This window comes from Theobroma cacao, chromosome 9 (genome assembly GCF_000208745.1).
Source record: "Theobroma cacao cultivar B97-61/B2 chromosome 9, Criollo_cocoa_genome_V2, whole genome shotgun sequence".
In the NCBI taxonomy this organism is placed as follows: Eukaryota; Viridiplantae; Streptophyta; class Magnoliopsida; order Malvales; family Malvaceae; genus Theobroma; species Theobroma cacao.
In genome coordinates this window covers 11,102,454-11,116,251 of record NC_030858.1, presented here as the reverse complement: position 1 = coordinate 11,116,251, position 13,798 = coordinate 11,102,454, and positions in this window count along the sequence as shown.

The window sequence follows — 13,798 nt, the reverse complement described above, 5'->3', positions numbered from 1 at the left end:
ATGGAACTAGGAGTCTAACCTGGTTGAGACATCTGATGACAGAATACTTGGTTCAGGGTCATCGTCAAAAGTCATTCATGAACTTGATTATGATCTTGATGACACTGAATTTGCTATCAGTGGAACGAGGACACTAGAAAGCATCAATGACAGATGCAATATGACCATTACTGATCTTACAAGCTATTCTAAAGCTAAGGATTCAATTTAGTAGCAAGTTGTAATGCAGAAGAAGTTGAATGCGATTCATAAGGACAAGACTTAATCATTAGTGGACAGGCACTATGAATGTACTTGGTACTAATTGGATTTTCAGGACTAAATACAATGTTGATGGCTTAATCAATAAAAACAAAGCAAGACTTATGGTTAAGGGATATGGTCCGCTACCAAGATTTGATTTTACTAATAAATTTACACCAATGGCCAGATTTGAGACAACTAGATTTTTACTTGCGTAGTTGGTGGTCTTAGTTGGAAGGTTCATCATTTTGATATCAAGTTAGTATTCTTGAATGAAGTCCTACAAGAAGATATTTATGTTGAAATACCTGAAGGGTTGAAAGTCAATGACAAGTTTAACAAGGCTAATAAGTTGCATAAGGCCTTTTATGGTCTTAAATAAGCCTTTAAGCATGGTACAACAAGATTGAAAACTACCTGGAGCTGAAAAGGTTTTTGTAGAAGTGTTAATGAACCCACACTTTATATCCTAAAGGTCTATGATCAAGTAAAATTGATAATCTTGCTATATATAGATAACCTATTTGTTGCAAGAATTGAGAGATGGTTCATAACTTAATTCAAGGCTACCATGAAGACTTAGTTTGAGATGATTGATTTGGGAAGAATGAAGTACTACTTGGGATTTCAAATTAATCATTATGATTGAGAAATATTCATCAGTCAGAGAAATTATATTTCAGAGGTCTTAAAGAGAATTAATATAGAGAATAGCAAACCAGTTGTTAATTTTATGGTTGTCAGTGATAAGTTTAATGAATCGGATTCATATGAACTTGTTGATCCTTCAATTTATAAAGGTTTGATTGGTAGCCTACTCTACATATGTGGGTAAAGGCAAGATATTATGTATTCAATGAGTTTTTTGTCTAAATGTATGCAAAAGCCTACAACTTGGCATTTAATAGCAGCCAAGAGAGTTTTGAGGTACTTGCATGGTACATTAGATCTTGGCTTATATTTCAAGCAGCTAAACAAAGTCCAATTGATTGGTTAAAATGATAATGATTTTGCTGGAGATCCAATAAACCTTAAAAGCACATCAAGATATGTGTTTTATCTAAGAGGAGCTGCCTTCAATTGAAACTCAAAAGAACAAGAAGTAATGGCTCAATCAATAGTTGAAGCAGAATATATTGTTGCTGCAGCTGTTGTGAACCAAGCTCTATGGCTCGGAAAGTTGTGTTTGGATTTGAAGTTTGAACAAAAAAAAGCTACGGAGTTGTTCTTGGATAGCAAATCAGCAATTGCATTTGCCAAGAACCTTGTAAATCATTGCAGAACAAAGCACATTAATGTGAAGTTCCATGCCTTTAAGAAGTAAAAAAAATGAATAAAGTCAAGTTCAGCTACTGCAATTCAAATAAGCAAGTAACAGATATTTTCACCAAGGCATTAACAAAGGAGAGGTTTGAAGACCTTAGATTTATTCTAGGGGTTTGCAAAGCAAATCTTATTACAACATTAAAAAAGAATCAACCTTACATTTGGTTCTTGTTAAAATAGGACTTACACTTAAAACATCATCAGCTCATGCTATTTAACCATAAGATTATGGTTGACTATTAAGTGTTACGACAGCTAGCTNTTATGGTTGATTGTTCTGTGTTATGACAGCTAGCTTTCTGTCAAAACTAAGATTACCATGATTAGCATGTAATCTTGTGCTTTTCTACTGTTTTAAACTTGCTTACTAAGTTTTTGTAATATATATATATATATATATATATATATATATATATATATATATATATATTCTAAGTGAATGAATATTTGAGATTGCCTACTATTTGCAAGAAAATAACATATGCAACTTATTACATGGAACAAAATAATATTTACTTACTTTGTTCCTTTAGTTAAGCTTAGCTACTTGTTATGCTATGTTGATCCAATTCTTACCATAAACAACAATTCTAAGACTTCGTGGTAGCATTATTGAGCCTTCTTTGATGGCATTGGCTAGGACATACAACCAAGACAAGATCTGTTGCAAGTGTTATTCTCGTATGCACCCTCATGCTGTGAATTGCAAGGAAATGAAGTGTGGACAAAGCAATCAGTTAAGGCCAAAGAAGAAGATCAAGTAGATTGCAAAATTTGAGGGAGGAATTCTACAATTAGTATTAGGTTTTTTGATGTTTTGTTTGGAATATATAGTTCTAAATAATAGACATCTTGACTATCTCAAAGTTAGCATTAATTTCATTAAGTTAAACCTCTTGTGGTGTATGTGATTCTATTTGTCTTTGATAGTGAGTTTTTCATTTTTGATATAATGATGGTTTTATTCTTAAAAAAAAAGGTGTTACTCTATTTAGTGTTGATATTTTTTTATCTTGGAATGGCATAAGAATATTTTTGTTTACTAGAAATTCAAGTGCAATATTTTATAAAATGGTAGCGCAACATAAACCTAAGAGTCCTAAAGTTGGCAATTCCATCCTCACAAGTATCAAACATAAACACTAAAGTTACTAAATAAGAAAGATGGCAGACTATAGCCTTAGCAAAGACAAACTGAAATCATCAAAATTAATTGCTAAAAGCAGCACATAGTATTTAAAGAAGAATTCCATTAGGCACCTTGAAAGCAAATGCAAATAATTCAACAAGAAGATAATGCTTATAGCAAATCCCATCCAAAAAGGCAACCGGCATAAAGTGGGGTGGCAACGGGTCCCCCTCGTTATGAAATATAACTTTGAAAGAGAATATTAGAGAGAAGTAGTAGGAATGTAAGAAAATCTTCTATTTCATTTCTTGTTTCAGTATATACGCCATCAACTACAATGCCTTTATTTATAGGCACACATAGATGGAGGGGAAATAAATTTACATAAATAAAAGGATGAACTTAGTAGATAGAAATGTAAATACACTTAATGAAATAAGGAGATAGGGATGTACCAACATAAATATGTACATTGGATATGGGAGATACATTGGATATGGGAGATACATAGGATATTAAAGGATATTCACATATATTTATAACACTGCCCTTTGAATGTCCATTTGTACTGACTCATTAAAAATCTTGAGCTGGAAAAACCTAGTGGGACAAAAATTGGTCAAAAAGAAAAGAGTACAGTGTATGGTCCATAATTGGTCCCCCTTAATTGAGTCATATTGCCATTCCCGGGGTAAATTAATCTTGTCGACTTTCCTGGACTTTGTGAGTGTAGAAAAATTTCAGTGAGATATGCTTGGTCCTATAACTTTTAATATATCTTCCTTTGACTTGTGCAATGCAAACAGCATTATCTTCATAAATTATAGTGAGAGAATTTGTAACCGGTGTTAAACAACAAGAATTATGAATATGAGTAATAAGTGGATCTCAACCAAACGCACTCTCTTTTAGCTTCATACAGAGCGATAATCTCGGAGTGATTGGAAGATGTAGCTACTAGTGCTTACTTAGTAGAGCAACAAGAAAAAACAACGCCATTATAGCAAAATAAATAGTTGTTTTGAGAGCGAGCCTTGTGTGGATCAGATTTATATCCCACATCAGTATATCCAACTAAATCAGAGTTAGTGGAATTCTTGGAATAATATAATCCTAAATCTATGGTTCCTCAGAGATAATGGAAGATATATTTGATCCCATTCTAGTGTCCTCGAGTTGACTCAAAACTAAAACATACCAACAAATTTATCACAAATCGATATTCGGTCTCTTGCATTGAGCTAAGTATATTAAAGCCCTAATTGCATTGAGATATGGTATTTCAAGGTCAAGTATCTCCTTATCAAGTTCTTTAGGATGAAACAGGTCCTTTTAGGGATCAAGAGACCTTAAAACCATATAGGTGCTCGATAGGTAAGCCTTGCCCACATTAAAACGTCTAAGCAATCTCTTAATATATGCTGACTACTAAACAAGTATTCCACTTGCTTTGTGCTCAAGCTCTAAACCAAGACAAAGTTTGGTTTTACCCAAATATTTAACTTTAAACTCCCTTTTCAAATATTTAGTAGTTTTAGATAACTTTTATGGAGTTCTAATCAATTTATATCGTTGACATAAATTGCTATCATAGCAAATGCGGTTTTTGATTTCTTAATAAACACTCATGGGTAGATAGAATCATTTTATATCTTTCCTTAATTAGGTACTCGCTTAAGCGTTGATGCTGCATATGGTCGGATTGTTTTAACCCGTACAAAGATCTTTACAACTTTATTGAGAATAAGTTGTGGGGAGTATATGCTTTAGGCATTTTGAATTCCTTGAGAATTTTCATATAAATATCAGAGTCTAATGAACTATATAGATATGCCATCACAACGTCCATAAAATGCATTTTGAGTTTTCATAAATAACCAAGTTAATAAAGAAACGAAAGGTAATCATATCCATCACAAGTGAATATGTCCCATCATAATTAATCCCAGGTCTTTGAGAGAATCCTTAGGCAACGAGTTGGGCTTTATATCTAATGATCTCATTTTTTTTCATTTTGTTTCTGGACAAAGACCCATTTGTATCCAATAGGCTTTATATTTTTAAGGGTTCAAGCTACAGGCCCGAAAACCTCTCATATAACTAAGGAAGCCAATTTAGCCTAGATTGCTTTCTCCCACTTGGGCCAATCTTGCCTTTAATGACATTTGATAATAGATCACGATTGATAATAATCGTTTATAATCTCATAAGTAATTGAGAGTGCAAAAACATCAACGATGATTATCTCATTCCAATCCAAAATCTCATTATAATATGCAATGGAAATCTCAATATTCTTGAGAACGGTGGTATTTTCATGGGTTCGTGCCTTTTTAAGGGCAATAGGCTTTCTTGGAGCAAACTAAACACAAGGCTCTTTTGGAGTGGATTTCTGATTCCTCCCTTTTTATTTTCAAAGGATAGTGTCTTTTGATCCTATCGGTCTTCCACGCTTCAAGCGTGAGCCATTTTGGTCCATTTCAGCCCATTCTTTAAGACCAGTAATCCTAGCTGGAACATTCACAATGGGAATATCAGACTTTGTAACCTTGACAACATCATTAAATGCATTAGGAAGTCTATTGGCAATAACCTGTAAATGGATTATACGTTGCACCTCATTTTCACATTTAGGAGTTCTTGGGTTTAAATGGGATAGATTTTTCCAATTACAGAAGAGAATCTCAATTGGTTTTTGTTTCTCAGTCATGGAAGCCTTAGGTATCCCAATCAGTGGAAACACTGTTTCATCGAAATAATAATCTGTGAATCTAACAATAAAAAGATTACCCGTCGTTGGTTCCAAAAACTTAATAATGGATGGTGAATCAAGTATAACGCAAATGCCCAAATGACGTTAGGGACCCATTTTAGTCTTTTTTGGCAATCCTAAAAGCAACTGCATAGCGCAACCAAAGGTGCATAAATGTGAAATGTCTGGTTCATAACCTAGAACCAACTGCATAGGAGACTGCAAGAGACTAACAATGGGGAACAATCTAATTAGTGCCATTGCATGCAAAATAACATGACCTCACGTTGAATAGTTGAGATTAATAAAGTACAAGTGATAATCTAGATGCATTTAATCAAGGATTTTGCCAATCCGTTTTGAGTATGAACATGTGTAACCGGGTGCTTAACCTTTATTCCTGGTAAAGCACAATACACATCCAAGCTTTCTGATGTAAATTCACCAACATTATCCATCCTTATGCTCTTGATTAGATTATTAGGGAAATGTGTCTCGAGCTTTATAATCTGCACAAGTAAAACTGCAAAGGCAACATTACGCATAGATAATAGGTAAACATGTGACCATTTGCAAGATACGTCCACTAAAACCATGAAATATCGGAATGGTTCACTTACTGGTTGTATTGGTCTACAAATATCACCCTGGATTTTTTGCAAGAATGAAGAGGATTCAAGATTCACCTTTGTTGTAGAAGGTTTAGTAATGAGCTTTAATTGTGAACAAGTTTCACAATTATAATCTTTGAACAACAAAACCTTTTTATCTTTTAAAAGGTGTCCTCTAATATTTTAGATTATCCTACACCATCATTGTAGCTCTTGAGTGACCTAAGCGAACATGCCTATGTCCAAACTCATCGGGATCTAACAATTTCTAGGACATGGTAGCATAGGATTCAATAGCTCTAATAGTGACACAATACAATCCTATAGTTGAAGCTTTCACCTTTTCATGGATGGTCTTCCGGCCCATCTTATAAAAAGTAATGCAGAGACATTTCTTATTTTGGTCATAAATTGTCTCAAGATGGTACCCATTACAGCGTACATCTTTAAAGCTAAGTAGATTCCTCTTTGATCTACTGTTTAATAATGCATCTTTCATATGCAAGGTGGTGCCATTTGGCAGAACAATTGTAGCATTTCTGGAGCCATCAATAATCCCAACGAGACTTGATATTGTATGGGCATTTGTCTTATGCAATGTCACACTTGAGAAAAAGTTCGTACCACAAAGTATGGTATGTGTCATTGCACTATCAAGCAAACAGACATCTTCTCTTTTCTCAGTGATTCCCATTTGCACTTGTATTGACAACTTCAGGCACAACTACAAGGATTCTTGAAGATCTTCCTTCCCTTTCAAGGGACGAAAGGAGGCTCGAGATCTGTTGTTGGCTTCAAGCCGGTTGGACGATATACAAAATTAAAATCTAAGTGGTTGAAGAATTAAAAAAAAATTACCTTCTCAGTTGGTTAGAGCCTCATGCTAATAATGTGTTGTGAAATATAACTTTTAGAGAGAATATTCGAGAGAAGTAGTAGGAATGTAAGAAGATCTTCTATTTTATTTCTTGTTTAACAATATACACCATCAACAACAATGCCTTTATTTATAGGCACACATAAATGGAGGGGAAATAAATTTACATAAATAGAAGGATGAATTTAGTAGATAAGAATGTATATACACTGAATGAAATCAGGAGATAATGATGTACCAACATAAAAAGGTACATGGGATATGGGAGATATATTAGATATTAATAAATATTCACATGTATTCATAACACTCCTATTATTATTTTTTTTTCTCTTCCTTCATGATACAATGCCGTTTCAGTCTGCTCTTCTTTTTGAAACAGTGTTGTTTTCGTCATACCCTCGTTTTTTCAAAAACGACATCATTTTCAAGTTGTTTGTTTTCATCTCCCCGGTGCCGTTTAGGGATGGGTATAAATACCTTTTTTTTTTTTCATTTTCTTCCTTATCCTTTCCATCCTTTCCCTTTTCTCACTACAAAAAAATTAGCCTTTTCCAATAGAATTTTTCGTTGAAAAAAGGCTAAATTCCGTTGGAAATGCCTATTTCCAACAGAATTCCAACGAAAAATTTCGTTGAAAATTCCGTCGATAAAAGTCTTATGGGTAATACTTTCCGTTGGAAATTTTCGTTAGAAAAATGAGCTCATTGTAGGATACCCAACTGGATTTTTGTTGGAAATGAAGTTGCGACGGAAAATTCTGTTGGAAACAATTCCGTTGGAAATGCTTTTCCAGTGGAATTATTTTATATTCAAAAAAGCATTTGCAACAGAATTTTCCATTGGAAATGCTTTTCCAACGAAAATTATTTTACTAGATTACAAAAAATTGCTTTCCCAAAAAAAAATACAAATTTTCATTTCGATAATAAAATATCCATTCACATCGACATTTGAATTTCATATTATATGAGCTTAGGATTATGGTCTATAAATACATTCAAGTTAATTATTTGTAAATTTTTCCTTGCCTTTTTTTTCTTTGAGTTGAGGAGCATAGTTACCACAGTAAATATTATATAAGCTGAATAGAGATAATTTCATTAAATAGAGAAAATTTTATGTATAACAGTTCTAGCACTAATAAAAATCTTTCAATATTGTTGCTAAACATTAAGAAACTGGTAGCAATCTTGTTGCTAAACATGAAGAAAATGGTAGTCAACTTCTTCTAAGAGATTAAGCTATGTGATTTCTTTTGTTTTTTTATCTTTAGAGCTTATTTCGTGTGAGCACATACCAAGACAAATATTATACCTAATTATTTGTATGGAAGGTCTGTACAACTGTCTTCAAATCCAAGGAGGGGTTTTACGAAATACTTAAATTCATTCCAGGTTGACCATATGAAAGTTTGTCGTTATTTTTTGTTGTAAATTTTTTTTGAAATTAGATTTTGCTTATAGTTATCGACCAAAAAATTCATTAAATAAATAGATAAGATAATAATGTAACAAAGATAAATAGCGTCACATGCTATTAATTTAGAATCTTTAAGAGGAATTATAGTCATCAACAGTTTTGAAATTCATTCATAAACAAACTTCAATTACATAACATGTATATAGGCTCAGCAACAAGATCCCATCCAAGCACTCATAAAAAAAAGTGAGCAACGCACGGAGATCGACAGTAACAACGGTTTACGCTCGGCAAAATCAGAACCCCACGCTCGACAAATAAGCTCAGATCTGGTCCAAGAACTCACCAAAAAAGTTAGTGTAGACACCTATTACACAAACAAATACATAAAATAAAAATTAATCAAGAAATAAATAAAATAATCAAATAACATAATAAAAATGAAAATTAAACAAAATTAATTAAAAAATAATAAAATTAAATAAAAAATCAAGAGGGAACAGATAAGGACCGAAAAGGGGGGAGAAATTGGAGCTTTTTGCACCGATTAATAACTCGTCAGTAAAGAGGAGAGAAAGATTCAAGTTTTTTTTTTTTTTTCAGATCTAGGGATTACAAGTGGAGAGAAGAGATATTTAGGGTTTTGGGTGACCGAGCTTCAAGCCACCGGTGGCGGGGAAGGTGAGAGAGAAGGAGAAAGTGGCCGACGAAAGGAAAAGTTTAGAGAGAAGTGAGAGGGTGGCCACGACTAGAGAGAGAAAGGGAAAGAAGAAAATGAAGGGAGGGATTGTTGGCGGAGGGGAAAGATATTTAGGGTTTTAGGTGACCGAGCTTCAAGCCACCGGTGGAGGGGAAAGTGAGAGAGAAGGAGAAAGCGACCAACGGAGAGAGAAGTTTAGAGAAAAGTGAGAGGGTGGCTGCGGCTAGAGAGAGAAAGGGAAAGAAGAAAATGAAGGGAGAGCAGAAAAAGAGTGGTTTTTTTACCTAAGGTTGGTAGCTATTAAACGACGTAGTTTTGACAGTTAGAGAAATTGTCGCATAAGCACCAAATGGTGCGTTTGGTGTGAAGAACACTGGGTTGAAGAGACAGGCCTGGGGCGCCCCTTTCAAATGGATCGATTTTCTTGGGTAACTATTTAAGCCCAAGTCAGGTAAAGGTTTTATTTTTTTTATATAGATCTGTTGTGGCTTGGGTTGGTCAATTTTGTTTGTTCTTAGGATTATTGTGTAATCCTGTAAGATTGAGTTCAAATTATTTTAGCATAATATTATAAAAAATCTCTACGTAATATTTTTGGAGTTAGGAAATTAATGCAAACCAAAAAGTATGTAAATAATAATAGCAAAAAGATAATAAAGTTAAAATATATATTTTTAAAAAAATGTTTAGTTATAGAAAGGATTTGAATTTAGGAGAATATTTATAAAAAATATATAAACCTTGGCAAATGAAACATACATATAAAACAAAATAAATAAATGTCTAAATAAAGTATAGTTGTAGTAATGGATTTAGTTCAGTTAAGAAATAAATAATAAAAAAGAAAGAAGGATAAAAGTCAAGAGAAAGCAAAAGAAGAAAAAGGACATGGGAGTAAGTAAATGATTAATAAAAATTAAAAATAAATAAACAAGTAAAATAAAAATATATAAAAGTATGATAATAAAATAAAAGAAAAAGTAAATATTTGTCAACAAGGGTTAAAATGATGACATAAAAATATATTAATTATAATAATAAAATTTATGTTTTGGGTCAATATTAATAGTTAACAAAGCATAGAAAATTGAGTTTTAAATATTAATCACAAGAATAATGTATACCGATGATGGGATGTCAATTCGGAACGCGAGAAGTCGCAATTATGAGTGAATTTTTTTAGGTTAAGGATTTTGATTAAGACTCCACCAGTACGATGGGAGGGTCTTAATTCGGAATTCTAATGTTTTTAATTTTAAATAAATAAAAAACTATACATATTTAATCACCAATTTCCATTTGAGTTATATGGCAACTCTAATTCGTTTGAAATTAAGTTAGGGAGTTTTAAAATCAAAAGCGATGGATGGTAGACTTGGTTAAAGTTTAACTCATTTTTCATTACAGCAAAGGTTCAAGTCACCCTATCAACACAAATTTAAATATTTTAAATTTTATCAATAAATTAATGTTTAAAAATTACTCAATATAAAACATAATGGTATATTATTACATTTATTATATATATTAATGATACAAATATTATCTAATATAATTTGATATATATTACAAAAATTGTATAATTGATAATCAATATAATTTTATGAAAAATATGATAATAACTAATAAAACTAATAACTATAATCATATAAATAAAATTACTATAAGCTTACATATAAAACATATTAATATATATTTATGTAGGATATTTAAATATCTCATATACATACATATATATATTAACTTATAAAGTTATATAAGTTAAAGAATATAACTTGTAATTTAATATTAATACAATAATTTTTTTCCTTTTAATAATGCAGGTTTATATCTATAGTGTAATATAACTATCATTCTAATTTGTATACATAGATATAATAAACTAATGTATTTAAAATATATTAAATTAATAAGTTCATTATATATCTATCTTCTTAATTTATATATATTAACTAATTAATCCTAAAACATACATAAAGTATTAGTATTTTTTTAAAATTTCTTATTAGATCTTATCATGTGTTTTTTTAAAATTTAAATATTTATTTTCTTCTTTTATCAATTTTTTAATGTTATAGAATCAATTAATTTGAAATTATTAATTTATAATTTAGGATTCAATAAAGTTTAAAAAAAGTAAAAAAATTAGCAAAAGAAAACATAATTAAACTTTTAAATATTATAAACTTCACATATGAATATATTTGCTTTTAATAATATCAATTTTTTATAAAAGATTAATAAAATTTATAAAAAGTTTTAAATGTTTTAATAAAAAATTATTAGTACCAACAGAATTTTCCAACGGAATATTTCGTTGGAAAATTTACGTTGGTAATAACTTTTTTCAACGGAATTTTCGTTGGAAACTTCAACCGGGTTTTAAATTTTTTTACTCCTAGAACTTTCCGACGGATTTCCAACAAAAAATTTTCCATTGGAAATTCCGTCTGACATGGTGGTCTCCTTTTTTTTTTTGCTCCTCAAAAATTTTTCCAACTGATTTCCAGCGGAAAATTTTCCGTTGGAATTTTCCAACAGAAATTCCATTGAAAATTCTGTCAGAAATGGTGGTCTCTTTTTTTTTTTGCTCGCCAAAAATATTTTTAACGAATTTCCAACGGAAAGTTTTTCCGTTGGAAAAATTTTTGTCTCTTGTTTTTCTTGCTCGCCAAAAATTTTTCCAACAGATTTTCAACGGAATTTTTCCGTTGGAAAAAATGGATCGAAAGTTTTTTAAATTTCTATTGAAAATCTGTTGGAAATTTCCAACGAAAATTTTTTCATTGGAAAAAACAAAATTTTTTGTAGTGTCCCCCTATCGTTCATAAAGTGGATATGATCTCAAAATTTATTAATTATATTTAATTGTTTATAGTTTACTAGTTTCTGTAAAGAAAATTTTATTTTAGACATTAAATTTATTTAAGTTTGATATTTTTCATAAAAATATAATTTTTTACTTATATATATACATATTTCATATCTTTATACTTTAAATGCTAACTAAATGAAAATTAATCAAAACATGAACTTATTATTATATATATTTATTAATATAACTATGATGTTTAGATATTAAACTATAGATACGTCCATGTGCAACGCATGATATAGCAAAAATTAATAACAATAAATGGATAGATAAGAGAATAAAACTGCCAAGATGAGCAAAATGTCCACCTTGAAATTGGTCAAGCACCTATTGAGAAAGAAAAAATCAAAAACGTGATCCACAATTTTTCATTCATTCAAAGTTGGGTTTGTCTACATTCTACTGTGTCACGACCCGAAACTCCCATCGAGTCCGTGACAACCGCCGCAACGTCCCGATAGGCACTCATTACCTCGAATGCCGATCGAAACCCCGCAAGGCTTAGCATCAGCTTCTGCATCTCCCTAGTGAGCGACAGTTATTAAATCTCACATTTCAAAAAAAAATCATAAGTCATTTCCAAATCAAAACAATAAAATATTACTTTCTGGCTCACAAGGGCATTTTCGTCATTTTTCTTTGAAAATACCAAAACTCGCCAAAAATATGATGTAAAAGCTAAATATATTCATACATATTTTAAATTAAATAACTGAAGAATAAAATTACTTTTACAGTGACACGTGGGCCCTTAACTGACTAAGAAGATGTAGGGCTATGAACCCCTACTTTCTAAGATGCAACTCCGAGATTAATTCTCGTCTTAATCAACTATCAACAAATTGTCCTGAGCCTGAAAAATGTATAAGAAGAAGGGGTGAGATTATAAAATCCCAGTGAGTAGACAGACATCATCAAAATAATCTAAAGCCGAGTAATAGGAGACAATTAAAATAATTCATCATAACCCATATAAATAATTGGATTTCATTCAATTACTCAACATGGCTTATGCACTTTTCAAAACCTTGGCCCTTGCCAAAAATCCATTCTCGGGGATACCCCGCGAAGGCATCTTACCGAGATCGCCAAGGCTGTTTATTGTCACACACACAAACACATTTCACCTTTGACAACACAACTGTTCCTTGGCGTTGGCTGAGTCCCAATTTCACGTGGTGGCCAACGTGAAGTGTACTCAAATCCTACCTCGGGAGTTATCCTACGCGCCTCTCCAATCGAGGTAAGCTCAATAATTGGGAACCGTGCCCCTCTAATTAGGTTGGCCCACGGAACCCCCGTCACTACAGTGCCCACTTTATAATCCACCAACCAATAAAATCATAATAGTATGACATGGCTCACTCAACAAATTTAAGGCAAATCAAAGAAGTTCACATATTCTTTAAATCATAAAAATAACCAGTCATACCCACATTTATCATAAGCCATTTAATGTAAAATCATGGATAAACAACACAATCATAGTATAGGTCTCCAATTACTCTATTTTTGAAATCATTATTAAATTTTCAAAAATTTTATAAAATTATTTTATAAAATCCTATTTTCCCATAAAACACAATAATTTTTCAATTAAATTATTTTTCCATAAAATCACACCATTAAATAAATCTACTCTAGATAATTAAGACGATAGTAAGTTTACTCACTCTATTAGGAGTACATATACTCCTATTCTCAGTCCTCGGGTGTAGTTTTTTACCCGTATCAGATAGCTCACCACCTATCCACAATACATGACACAAAAAATTCAATAATTTGTGTCAAATCAATATATATTATTTCAGGCTCTTATCCATGCGTATGCACTAGATAGGGTGTGAAATGTTTGGACAATCG